We start from the raw sequence: 14,796 nt of genomic DNA on the forward strand, positions 1-14,796 counted from the left end.
TTTAATTTTTTGAGTTCCAAGTATATTTTAGATATGAGATCCTTGTCTGTTGTCTGGCTAGTGAAGGTCAAAAGCCAAGTACATATGACCATATAAGATGATACTAAGCAAAATGAACCCTAAGATAGGGACTCAAGAGGTTTTATCTTTCTTGCTATTGTTTTTAATGTACTTATAAAGTATTATGTGATTTTTTTTTGTTTCTTTTGTATGTTCTCCCCCCACCCCGGTATGACACCCTGTTTTTACTGTATTTGATTCTGATGACTGCATCATGTGTATATATTTTTTCTAATTTGGGGAGGGGAAGGTATATAACAAAATGTTGAAACAAGGATACAGGTTGGCCCATTGTAACAATGGGGTGTACAAGAGACTAAGTTGAAAAAGAACTTTACAACTTTGGAGTGGGGAGGGAGGAGTTGGGGAGGTGGGGAAGGAAAAGATGGTAGGGGAAAAACAAAGAAAGAGGTAACAATGCTCCATAGAAAATGTACTCATTACCTTACTCATGTAACGGTAACTCCTCTGTACAGTATCGTTACAATAAAAATATATATTAAAAAAACAATCCATACTAGAAAACTATGTTAGATGTGTAAACTAGGAATGTGTTTCCTATTATTATTATTATACGTGAGTGGGAACAACCCATTGCATATCAACCCCATACCTACACATCCCCAACAAATAACTAAAAAATAGCAAGCTGTCTATACATGAGTCAGAAATTTTTGGTAAATCTGTGAAAAAAATTAAAATATCCTTTTAGTGTGCTATAATGGTATAAGCAGTTGTACATTCAGAAAGCTATCTTTGATGTCACAGGCACAAAAGACACATCCCTGAATTGACCTCATGATTTTTAAGAGGTCTTCCTGGGATTCGAATATTTTATAATCTCTTTCACAATATGACTTGAGACTCTTCATACATACTTTTTTGTTAACACCTTGTGATTTTTAGAAAAAGAGCTCTGTTTTTCTAAATGTCTTCACTCTAAAATATTGATAGTAAAATACATTTTTGAAAGGTGTTTTCTGAGAGTATGGCTGTTAGCAGACTAGTGGTTCTCTATCAAGAAAACATCAACAGGAAAACATTGTTATGGGCATGCGAGGATCTAGTTCTCTGCTTTATCCACATCTCTTAAAATGAGACTTGCCATGTAGTTAAGGGTATAATAAATATTTGATGAGTGCAGTAAAATTACTTAGTGTTTATAGGCTCTGGCCTCTGTACCAGAGGGCCACAATGCAGATATTAACTATAAATCTATATAAGATCCACACCACAAAAACCTCTGAGACAAGATTATACCAGGAAGAATGTAAGCTCAGAAACTTTGGTCTGCTAAGCGCAGTTTTGTTGATGAGATGTGACCCATGGCAAACCAAAGCCTACTGGAATCCTGTGTCTTATTCTGTGTAAAAGAACAGAGGAAGACTACAAAATCCTTAAAGCCTTATCAACCTAAACATTTACCATCTGTAAAATAGAAACCAGAACTTTGCTTCTTGATAGGGTTTTAAATGAGGATTGCATTTGTATCACACAGCACAGTGCATGACACAATAGTGGTCCATAACTGATAGTTTCTATTATTATTATTATTATCATAGCTATGTTTATTTTATGCACAAATACACCTGTTCATTTCATTTCCAAATTATTTTAAGATGCTCAAGTCTAAAATGTAGTTAAATGGTAGCTTTATAAATAACTTTGGAGATTTCTGCCAATTTTTTATAAATTAGATAAATAGATAACCTTGCATTTTATTGTGGTAGAATCACTACATGAATTAAAGGAAGCATAATCTGTTTGGCATGGAAATTCATGTTGGAACTTCTACAGAATTCTGATTTTGGTTTATTTATTTTTGTGTGTCACCTGCTCTTTATTATTGTGAATAATTAGGTATGAACAATTCAAAATTTTCAGGCAAGGGAATTCTTTGATCTTGATTTTATTCCCATTTTCTTTTGCTTTTCAAAAAGGTCTTTTCCCCCCCTTTTCTTTCAGTTTTCAAATTCAGGTTTTAGTTCTGTTATGTTGGGAAAAGGATATTTCTATATAGATACTATATGAGCTTTAACCTTTTCCTACTTTATGAGAGTGAGCGGAAAGACAGTAACAAGGGACAGCTACCTGCAACAGAATCCTAGAGCCTCATAAAGCAGTATCTTGAAAGTGTCCAAACAGGTTTGAGAAAGAAGGGAAAGTACTAAATGACAAATACCAACTAGCATGTGTTCTTTGATAGTTGGGAAGAAAGTTTTTTCAATACAGAAACAGTGGGGGAAAGCCCTTTAAAAATATCTTTCATTGTAGAATGGTGGAATTTTTCAAAGGTTTAGTTGTTAAGAGTTTTATTCCCATTGGTGTGATTGTTGGATTTAATAAGCTCATCAACTGATTTCAGATCAGGGTGGTGACTTCCTTTGAATACTGCACTTTCTCATGAGACTGTTAACACTCCGGCATGTGGAAAGAGAAATTCTCTGTAAAATATGACTGTTGTTATGATACCATTATTGTATATTATTCCAGGGTAAAGGACAATTAAGAAATCATAGAATGACTGAGATTTGGAAAGAGTAAGTATCTTGGAAAGAAGACAATTACTGATCCTGTACATGAATGTTTGCATAAATACTGACACTGCCATCCTGTTGGTACTATACAAGATTTAGGGAAAAATCTAGGAATCATGCAAAATGAGAAAGGATTTTGCATATATATATATATATATATATATATATGTTTCTGAGGTTTGAGTTTATTATCTTGTGTACCTAGCATTTTGCTTCCCTCACAGCATGGAATGAATGCCAGGCCTGTTCTATTACAGCCAGACATCGCTCAACAGGTTATCTCCATTATTAATTAATTAGTTAATTTGTCTGGGCTGGCCTTGAACAAATAGCAATCTCTTGATCTTTACCTCCCAACTAACATAGTTAGAGTCTTGGGCTACCATACACAATACACTATACTTCTCTCAATAAAAGAGTCATGGAAGAAATCACATGAAGAAATTACATGCAATTACCTAGAAGAAATAACACATACTGGGAAGGCCATGTATATTGAGGGCTGGGTCATTCTCTCTGCTGAGGAGCTATCCCTCTTTTATTCCTGGTCAGCAAATTGAAGCACTAGAAAGGTCTTTTGTAAAGGACAGTAAAATGTATGATGCATCCAGAGGTAGGCCATCTAGGGGCTATCGACCAAAGTTGGACTAGTGATAAACTCCCACAGAAATAAGAGTTTGTGGAATTCAAACTTCAATACCCAGAAATAAAGTTGTGTAGGAGCATAGCCTGGTTCTTTTGCTTACAGATCATCTGTGGCTTTCTCCCAGCATGAAGGCAGAGGTGAATAGCTGCCACAGGAAGTGTGGGCTGCTGACAGTGGAATATTTACTAGTGGGTACTTTATGGACATTTTGCTGATCCCTGGTTTAAAGGAGTACACAGTCTTTGAAATAGGTTTCAAAGGCTAGTGCTTGGCTTAGCTTGAATCTTACCATTCAGAATTCTTCAAACACTAGGGTTGTTCTGCTTTTAGAAAAAAATTAAAATCTATAACTAAGTAAAAAGTCAAACTTGGAGTTGCAGGTATTCTACCATACTGAGTGTGTGAAGACTCTTCCTCACCTTGGCTTTCTGATTAACACACCACATTTTTTTTCCTGCTGTGTAAATACTAGATTCTGGTTTGCTGTGAATGTGAGACCTTGTCTTGAAAACCAACTATTATTCCCAAAATCTTCCCACTGGACGCTTGAAGGTTGGTGTCTTACTCTTGCTAATTCTTCTTACCATAGTATTTATCTTCCTTCTGGGGGTTGGACCCATGTCACTGCCAGCTCACCTGAGTACTCCCTGTTTCTTGCTTCTATTTTGGATAATTACTTGTCACTGACATACTTAGTTATTGATATTCTTAAACCTCTTCTATCCTTTCCCCACCCCAGGGTCTTAGATTTCTTTCTATAATTCTGTAAAACTAGTTCCTTAATGTGATTTTTTGCTTATAATGATTTTTGGTCAGTTAAGGTAATAACTGTGAATTTTTTGGGGGGGAAAAGAAGACTTGGTTGGTGTAGTCAAATGAGTTGCTAGTGAGTCCAACTTCTCCTACCTTATCCCCTGAAAAGCTAATGAAACAGACAGAGGAGAAGAATCATTGGGGATCTGCTTTGAGAGCAAGAACTGAACACAGACATATTGAAAAATTGGCTGTAGACCAGCCAAACCTGGAAGGATTTCTAGGACTCTTGGAGCAGTTGATCCATTAGGAGTGACCAGACAGACATAATTGACTATTATGCAGTAGATACTGTTTCATCCACATCAGGTTGTAGTGTTTTAAGTTAATTTTCTGTACATCTGACCTGTTAAGCATTTCTAAAAATTTGCATGGGTGGCTTCACTTTAAAGTGGTAGAGAAAAATAAGATGTACTCGTTCAGATTTGCATTCTGGTTCGACAAGTATAAGCTTAGGTAATTTGCTTGAACTCTCTAATTTTCAATTTTCTTATCTATAGAACTGGTCAGTGCTTGATTTCTATGAACAGACACAATGTAATATGTGAAGTGACTAACACGCAATTATGTGTTAATTCATGGATAAAAGTATAATTGTTTTCTCCTGTATGGAAGTAAGTGGTGTATTTTTCCACTTTGGTCACAAGAATAAGGCAAGAAATCTTCAGAAACTTTCCAGTGTAATGATCGTGCAACATTTATATTCTAGACCTGAGAAGAACTAGAGAAAGTGGGATGAACGGTGACGGGAGAAGAGGCAAAAATCAGTAGTTGTTGGCTCAGCTGGATTTCTCCATAAATCTCTTAAACAAGCCTGCAAGATGGAAAATGAAAGAAGGAAGTATCAGAAGGAGATACCTACAAGGAAAGTGATATATGGCATTGAAATGAATGTACAGCTCTGTTCAATGGTCTGAATCGTTGGTTAAGAGCTGAACCCTGTATATGCAGATTGTAGGGCAATTAAGTTTGGTTTCTTAATAAAGTACAACTACCAGTATTACAATGAAGGCAGCAAGATTATTATGCTTCAGGATTTAAATCAAACAAGGAAATTTAGAGGTAGCCAGGCACTGATGGCTCATGCCTGTAATCCTAGCTACTCAGAAGGCTGAGATCTGAGGATTGCGGTTCAAAGCCAGCCCTGGCAAGAAAGTCCCTGAGACTCTTATCTCCAATTAACTATCAGAAAACTGGAAGTGGCACTGTGGCTCAAGTGGTAGAGCACTAGCCTTGAGCTGAAGAGCTGAGGGACACAGCTCAGACCCCACAACTGATTAAAAAAAAAAAAAAAGAGGATATTTAGTGGCATTCATCCTGGGATTTTTAAAAAGATGAAATGAATAAAGCGTGTGCAATTCATATATTTATGTTAAAGAATAAATTTCACTCCTATGGGCAAATCTGTATATATTCTTTTTCATATTAATAATGTTTAGGAAAATATGATGTATTATAAAATGTGCTAATATTCCTAACATGTCAATTTAAGTCTTTAAATTAGTTTTAAGCAACTAGTATTGACTTGGAAGTTTTAAAAGACTTTTAAGAGAACTTAGCTTATATATATATATATATATATATATATATATATATATATATATATATTTGTGGTGTAATAAAGTTACGAAAATGTTTTGATGTGCTTAAAGTAAAACTGCAAAAAATAAAATTGCATATTTATATATGAACAAATTTGATTTAAATATTTAAGGATTTTTATCTAATTAAATTTATGAATGTCAGTTATTTTCAAAATGGTGTTTAAACTGTTGGTTTATCTGCTTCGCAAATTATTTAATGACTGCTACAAGTCAAGCAATATACCATAATTTGTATATAAGAAGAGAACCAAACAAATCACTGTTGTAAAGAAGATTAAAGAAGCAATATGAGAAGAATATGAGATGGTAAGGCATAGATGTTTGCTTTGAAGGCAAAAGGCAAGTTAAGACAGAGCATGGAAAAGCAGGATGTGTGGGAAAGGATGTATACAATTTATTCAAGAGAGGAAAAGACTTCAGTGCTCAAATGTCAGGGACATTTGGTCATACCTGAGTGAAAAGGAACACAAAAAAGATGAACCATGGACATTTCTGGGGAGGAGTACTCTAAAAGAGGGGTAGAAATTCTGAAAGGAACAAGGAGGCCAGGGCAAAGGAGAAGAGAGGGCAGGTGGGAATATTAAGTTATCAAGGAGCTAGAGAGGCCCAGATCATATAAATCCTTGTAGTCCATGTTTTCTTATACTGAGTGAAATGGGGACCTACCAGTGGAACTTGTATAATGGAGTGGCATGATCTGATCTATCTTTTAGCAAAACTGATCTGGTTTCAGTATTTCTACACTGCAGGGGACAAAGAGAGGATAGGACCAGTAGAAAGTCATCCAAGTGAGATGGGTCAGAGAGCGGTGAGAGAGGCTTCAAGCAGTATGATGGTTACACAGGTGTCCGGAAAATGGATATTTTTCTGAAACACGGACAGAATGATTTGTGGAAAAGATGAAATGTGACTTGTGAAAGAAAGAGAGGAGTTACAGTTTATCCAAGTGTTATGCCTCCCTCTACTTCAGGATAAGACCTTGTGAGCTTTGAGACAATATTAACAGTTCAACATACAGAAATTGAAAAGTCAGAAAGAAAAGCTAGATTGTGCTCCCTCCCCCTAATCCTAAGTTTTATCATAAAAATGTTGTAGGTACCAGATGCTAAATGAACAACAGGTAGAACGAATGCAAATAAGCTTATGGTGATGCATATTGTAGTCACATTAATGAAAGCCAAAATAAAGAATATAGCATTAAAAAAAGATAGACAAAAGACACATTATGTACTGAGAAAGAGCAACACAAGGCCAGGAGAGAATAATAAAGGTCTATCTTTAAAGTAGTGAAAATAAAAGAAATAAAAAGAGAAAACTAACAATTCAGAAGTCTATTTTACTGAAAATATCTTTTAAGAATGAAGGTAAAATAAAAACATTTTCAGATAAAATGGATTAAGAAAATTCTGTTACCAGCACTAGCATTACAATAAATGCTAAAGGACTTTCTTTTCCCCAGAGCTGAGGCCTTGAACTTGTACTAAATTCCAACCTTATAGAAAAATTTTAAATTTTCTTTCAATATTTAATGGTTTAGTTTTATTTTATTGTGCTAATAATACTTAGTGTAAGGTCTATCATCTTAACAAATTTAATTGTATAATTCATATATTATTGTTTATGTCCTCTGGAGCTTATTCATTTGTGTAAGTAAAACTTAGACATTTTTTAAGAGCAGAAATAATCGCTGAAATCCAGATTGTCAGGCAAGAATGTATTTAGATAGATATCCTTCAGGATGAAAAAAAAAGATAAGTATAAATTCAGATTGTTAGGAAAGGATGAAAACATCAGAAATCGTAAAAATCTAGGTAAATATAAATAGGAACTTTTGCCCATTTTTTTGTATTTTATAAACTATGCTAGTATTTAAAACACAAATTAGAACATTCTATTTATATATTTATAATGTATTTAAGTTTGCATGATACAAATATAATCACTATAACAAAAGGATAGGAGAGTATTAACCAATTATACAAGATTTGCATATACAATTGCATATACAATTATACAAGATTTGCATAACTTATATGAAATAGTATCTTTAAAAGCATGTAGAGAATGATAGATAAAATACTAGCAGAAAAAAATTAAATTCTAAAAAAAATTCAACTTTTGATCCCACATGAACTAGAAGGGAGAAACAGAGAACCCAAAATAAAGAAGGGTTAAGTATAAAACATAAACTGTAGGATATAACTTTCCCAAGCATATCAATAGTTATATTTAAGTAAAAGTTAGTATTGTCACAATGGGCTCTAAAAACAAACAAATGCTCTATAAGAGTGATGCATTTAAAATATTTATACACAGTAATTTAAAATCAATGGCAGAAGAAGATGTACTATGTAAACAAGAGTCATTAGAAGGCTAAATTAGCTTTGTCAATGTCAGATAAAAAGAAAACATAGTAGAAGTAAAAAAAAAAAAAAGAAGTCAGAAAACTGCTGCTCACACCTGTAATCCTAGTTACTCAGGAAGATGAGATCTGAGGATCATGATTTAAAGCCAGCCTGGGCAGGAAAGCCCATTAGACTTTTATTTCTAATTAACTAGCAAAGAGCCAAAATGGAACTTTGGTTCTAGTGGCAGAAAGTTAGACTTGTGCAAAGAAGCTAAGAGACAGTGCCCAGGTTGTAGCTTCAAGACCCAGAATAATGAAGAGGGATATTCAGAATGACAAGAAATGCTGAATTCTTCAGAAAGTCACAATATTCACAAATGTGTGCAGGCCTATTGATAAACATAAAAAAAGATATGAAATAAAATGAACAGATATAAATAGATAATAGGCAAATAGTTATTTAAATTTTGCAGTACTGGTGATCAAATCTAGGGTATTACCATGAACTCTACCACTGACCTTCATTCATTTTGAGACAGGGTCTTGCTGGTCTCAAACTGTAGTCCTGGTTTGTTTCCCTGAGTGTTGAGACAACATGCATGTATCACCACATCTGACTCTGCATTTAACTTTTTGAGAAGCAACTCTTATTGGCCTCTTTCTTTATATAATAGCCCATTTGGGTTTGGGGGTATTCAGTGATAGAGCAGTGTGGTTAGCATGAACTAGACCTTAAATTCAATCTCCTTCCCCAAAGCATGTTCTGAACAGCGCATCTCCATGAGAGATGGGCGGCCTTGGGGAGGACAGATTTTTTTATAGAGCTATCAAACTAATAGAATTGAAACACAAACCTTATTTTGTTCTATTTTATACAGTGCTGGGAATTGAATCCCAGGGCCACAGGCATGTTAAACTCTTATTCTGCTACTGAGCTATGCCCCAGTCATATAGTTCTTGATTTTAACAGCCCTTCTCAGAAATGTATAGAACAATTAAACACCCATGAGAAGACACTGAAGACATAGATGATCTGAATTTTATCAATCACTATGACTTAACATATTCTAGGATGATATAGCTCCAAATACCAAAACACAGTTGAAGTGCACATTATGTTTTTCCAGGGTTTGGCTGAATTCTGGCAATAAATAGATCACTATAGTTGTAAAATATATTAAAATATTGTTTGCTGGAGGCAGCTGAATTAAATAAGAAATCAATAACATTAAGATGATCAAAACTTTACTTAGATCATTGATTTCAAGAGATCATAGATGAAGTTTGCACAGAATGATACTAAACATACAGCATGTCAAAGTCTGTAGGATGGAGGCAGTGGCCTTTCCATTCTCTGGGAATACGGATTAACAGACTTTCCTCAGATGAGATGTGAAGTGGGGGTTCACATCCATGGACAGGCCATCTCCAGAGTCCCTTCTTTTTGCCCATACTTTAGATTTCTTCTGATTTTTTGGGTTACCATGCTTTCTTTTCACTTTCCTTATCTCATCTTACACCAACTCAGTTTTTGAGGAGGAAAACGCTTGTCTCATGAAAGGGCTTCAGGGAAAGGAATCATTGCTTTGCAATCAGGTCCACAATTTCTTTTGATCTTTTTTCTTTTATGTTTTTGTACAGGCTGGAGGATGGAGAATGGCCCTTGGAATGAAATCATGAGAAGTATTGAGGCAAGAAATGAATGAAGCCAAGTCCTAAAGGGAAAGGGATATTTAGGTATAAGAGCACAGTTGAAGAATTCATTATTTAAATGAAAGAGTGTGATGAATAGAGATTTGTCTTCCTGTGTCCTGGAGGTAATGAAGAGGCTAGGAGAAATTTTCATTTCAATGGAAGATTGCCAAAGGTTTTGCCTCGTCTTCTCACTGATAGGCTTGGGCTATGCTTCAGTCTACTACCACTGCTTTGGAATGTCCACTGCCCATTCACTCAACTTTCTTTGAATTCTGCCAACCAAATTCACTACACAATGTACTTTGAATGGTTGCTGTTGGTGTTTGTTAACATTTGGGAGATCTTGTGCAAATCTGGGAGAACAGGTGCAGAGTTTCTCCTGTTATGTAGATAATTGACTGAAGGGTTGGAGAGAAAGCATCTAGGTATATTTCAGTGATGCTCACAAGTTTCTATCTAACTTGCTTCTGCTGCTGTGTTTGGAATCCCATCTCCCCAAATTTGATAACATTTTATCTTTCTTTAGAGCTCCACGGAAACATACTTAATAATTCTTACACTGGGTATTTAGCCACAATCACTGAATGCTATCAATCACTTTGACTTAACTGGTATTCTGTAGTCTAGACCCAGATCTGAAAGTCATGGGAAAGTGAGTCCACATTAAGATCTTCATCTTCTGAATGAAATGATGTTGAAAATGATAAAGGATGTAGGAAGGAGACTGAGAATCATACACATAACAGTATAAGATATAATACAGACAGAGTACAAAGGGTGACTTGGAAATACATAGAAATTGCACACCACATGGAATTTGTGGGTATTTAGGTGAGGTGATTCACTGATACTCAAGGTCATTGGTTGAGAATGGACAGGGCTAAGGAGTTAAGATGGTTCTCCTTTTGGAAAGTTATGCAATATCAAAATTATTTTTTTCTTTTCTTTTTTTATTTTTTTGTTCGTTGTAGGGCTTGAACTCTGGTCCTGGGTGCTGCCACTGCGCTCTTCAGCTCAAGATGAGCAGCACCCTACCACTTGAGCCACAGTGCCACTTCCGGTTTTCTGAGTGGTTTATTGGAGATAAGAGTCTCACGGACTTTGGTGCCCAGGCTGGCTTTGAACTGTGACTCTCAGATCTCAGCCTTTTGAGTAGCTAGGATTACAGGCATGAGCCACTGGCGCCTGGCTCAAAATTATTTTTTCTGAATGTACTTAATGGACAAATAAGCTTTTAAAAGAACAGAGGAAAAACCTTTTCTTTTTAAATACATATTTTTTATTGTAAAGATAATGGGCAGAGGGGTTACAGTTACATGAGTCAGGTAGTGAGTGTATTTCCTATCGAGCATTGTTACCCCCCCATTTGTGTTGAGGAAAAATCTTTTCTTTATGACATGCACAAAATTTAACAATTGAAAAATTAAAAGGATGAGCTTAACTTCAGAGTTTAAGTTACAAGAATGCTGTTTTGAGTCTCAGATTGCAAGAGGAAAATAGAATAATATTTTGAGGTTAAGCAATTTAATTTGAACCCAAAAATTATGAATAAGTGTTGGGGATATAGCTCAGTGGTAAAGAGCATCCCTATTATGTGCAGGGCCCTGGGCTTGTTATTTAGTACTCAAAAAAAAAAAAGAGATTATAAACATTTGTATGCTATCTGGTCATCAGATTCAGTTAAAGCCATTGATTTGAAGTTGTTTCTCATGCTGTGACCAACAATACTCCCTCCTCCCTTTCTCAATTATGCTGCACAGCTCCAGTAGGATTCCAAGATTCAACAGCAAGGTCTTATTTAACTTTAGAAGAAAAATTGCTTGGTTCTATAACTTTAAAAGAACCATGTGTTAGGATGTTATGTGTGAAAAGAATTTTCCCATAGGGGAACAGTTTTATAAGTAAAGAATGACCACCAGGAATAAACCATAGTGATTTTATAGTGCAGTTGAAGAACTTCAACAAAGTAACATTTTATATCTCAGAATATACTTCATTCTTAAAACTTGCTAAGAAAGTTTAAGCACTGATTCTCACAGTCTTAAAGTTTAGAGATGATCCTTGGCTAACATCCTGACGACCCCTGATTCCAATCTCTGTATTCTGTCATGAAGAATTTTTTTCACCTAGGGCTTTAAGGGAAGCAGCAACTAGGAGAGGAAAACGAGGTCCATTCCTTGTCCTTCCTTTTGTATGTTTCTAATTTTTTCATTTTAAATTTGGAATAGTTAGTCTGGCTCTTGGATCATTTGATAAATACTTCTATACTCCTGAATATAAAAATCTAGATTCCTGAATATAAAAATCTAGATTTGGGAAATATGTAGTTCATTCAGCCATCTTCAATGGTGGGCATAACACAAAAGGTTCACCATGATCTCTCTCAACCTGAAGTGAAGGGACTTGAGACAGCCACCCACCAAGCAAATTGTGTTTTCCCAGATGCAGAAAAGGTGTAGTGGAGTAGCAGCATTATCTAAAAATTAAGTTGAATATTATTGTGGGAATATTTTGTGGAGCTCAGACGTATTTAAGAAACTGAATGATACTCATTATAGGAACTCATTGAAGGGATGGTAAGGAGACAGATGACAAAACAAACATTAATCAAGGTAGTTTCCAGTTCGATCTCACTTAATTGCCTGGCCCCAAATATGGACATTTCCAACTATAGCCATCTTCACATCTTATATCCAAACATTGTAGACAATCTATATGTAATATAAGTCACCAAGACATTTACAAATAATTGAATATTTGCTGTCATGAAGATAAAAATAGTGATGGAATGCTTAGTTTCCATCTGTCTACTAGACATCATAAACACAAAACCATAGGCAAAGTCAGCAGCTTTGGTAGCAGTAAAACTGGAACATTTTTATTTTTTTCCAACATCCTTTATTCCTTATGTACAACTTAGTATAAATAAAAGTGAAGCATTTTACTTTAACCTTTCCAGTTGTATATGCATGATGCATATTCTGTTGCTGTTACAACTTGTGTGTTACTCAGTATTTCATTGAGTTACAATTATTTTAAGACATATGTAAAATTAAAGTAATAAGTTTTGTCCTATAAGCTTCATATAGCTGTTCGAATGTAAGCTTTTAGCTTTAAACTTTATAATAATATAATATTCAGATAATTTAATCATGTTTAAAATACAACCAGTTTAATAGTTTGGCTTTAATATTCAATGCTTACTATTGACAATAAGTATAAATTGTTTATTATTCATCAAATATTGTAATTAAGAAAATTGTGGAGATCATATCTCTTTAAAATTCATTATATTTGCCTTCAAATATATTTTGTAATTACCTTAAGATAATATATCAGGAAAAGAGCCTTTATTTATTTATACATAATAAGTATTATATTTTATTCTACTGTGAAAATAAAGTATAGTCTAACCTGTAGTGCTAAATGCTTTAAAATATATCTGAGGTTACATTGATCTCAGGGGATGTAGTTTGCTATGAAACTGCTTAGAAGAAAGAGAGCTGGCTTCAAAAAACCTCTTTAAATAAAAGCAAAACAATCATTTTACAGCAATCTGTAACTGTTTGAGATTAGAAAGAAAGTACATTTTTGTTGTTTAACTGTATATTTTTTAAAACTGCATTTAAAAGAGTAGTGTTATGTAAAAAGCATATTTTATGTATTTATCTTTGAATGTTACCTTTCGTGAAGAGTAAAATATCAGTAATTATTATTGAGCCTCTTCCATCATCAAAGGATAAAATAGTTGTAAGATTATTCTACATTTTTAAGACAATCTTATTAGGACTTCAACTCTGACTCCTAATTTTTCTGTGCACTCATTGTGAACTCTGTGTCAATGGTATGACACAGTAAATTTTGAGAACAGACCTTACGTTCAAGGTAAAAGAGTACTTTTAAAAAAATTGGTATATTTCTTAAAATGGAAATGCTGCATCATTTGGTTATCACAAGTGTCATTTTTAAATGTAATGTTTACTTTTCAGAGATACCATATCTTTTGAATCTATAGTTAGTTATGGTTCTGTAAATCTTGTCCATGTGCATTGGAGGGAAAAGGAGTCCCAAGGCCCATGATTTTCTTGTGTTGATGCTAGTGTTGAACCTAGGTATACTGAGCACATGATGTAGGATGTAAATCCATCTTCAAGCTCTGAATGATTCATAATTATGATTACTTATGGCAAAACTATTCTTTAGGGTTTATGAAGTTTTTTGTTAGGCCTCTTTAAGTAAATATCATCAATGAAACCCCTTTAAATTTATTGCTTGAGTCTCATAATTATTTTACAATCATGCCATGATAATAGTATTCTTCCCGTTTAGTTGTTTGAGCATAAGGAAAGCCAATGTTCCCCACTTTTCTAACCCTTCAAAGTAGCTAGCATAAACTAACCTATTCATATCAATAAATGAAATGAGCACACTCTGAGGTATGCTCAATGGAAATTAGAATTAGCATGCCTGAAGACTGATAGCATTGAACCTCTGATATCTGTAACAAAAATTCTATACAAGTGACATGAGATAAAGTGGATAATTTTTCAGTTAGCCAATAGTACTAGTATTTAATAGATTGGTTAATTTGTTAATAAAATGAATCCAAAAAGATTTTTAAATGATGGAAAAGACAAGGGGAAAAGTTACAGTCTGATAGTGACAGCTGGCAAACTTGTCTTAAATGCTTTTAAGGACAAAATTGGTAACACCCCTGAGTGGCTACAGTTCAGAGTACTCAATTCCAATGTGCTGTCAACTGTATACTTTTGCTGTTGATTAACAACACTCTAGCTACATTCGTTTTAGACACTTTGGTGTGAAAAAGTTATTTTATTTTAGGAGTAGTACTCATAAGTATTTGTTTTTATTTTCAGATGTGAGTTAAACTATATAAAAAAGAAATCAATTAATTTAAGTTCTCATTACTAAAGAACATGTTTCCTTGAATCAAATTTTATGAATCTAAGGAAACTATTGGATACTCAAAGAAAAATCAGAGAATTTCAGTAAAAAAAAATTGAAAAGAATGTGTACACTATAGGGAAAGTACTGAAGGAATGTATACAGAGGTTATAAGACACCGCATATGAA

Source organism: Dipodomys ordii, unplaced genomic scaffold, assembly GCF_000151885.1.
Source record: "Dipodomys ordii isolate 6190 unplaced genomic scaffold, Dord_2.0 Scaffold62, whole genome shotgun sequence".
In the NCBI taxonomy this organism is placed as follows: Eukaryota; Metazoa; Chordata; class Mammalia; order Rodentia; family Heteromyidae; genus Dipodomys; species Dipodomys ordii.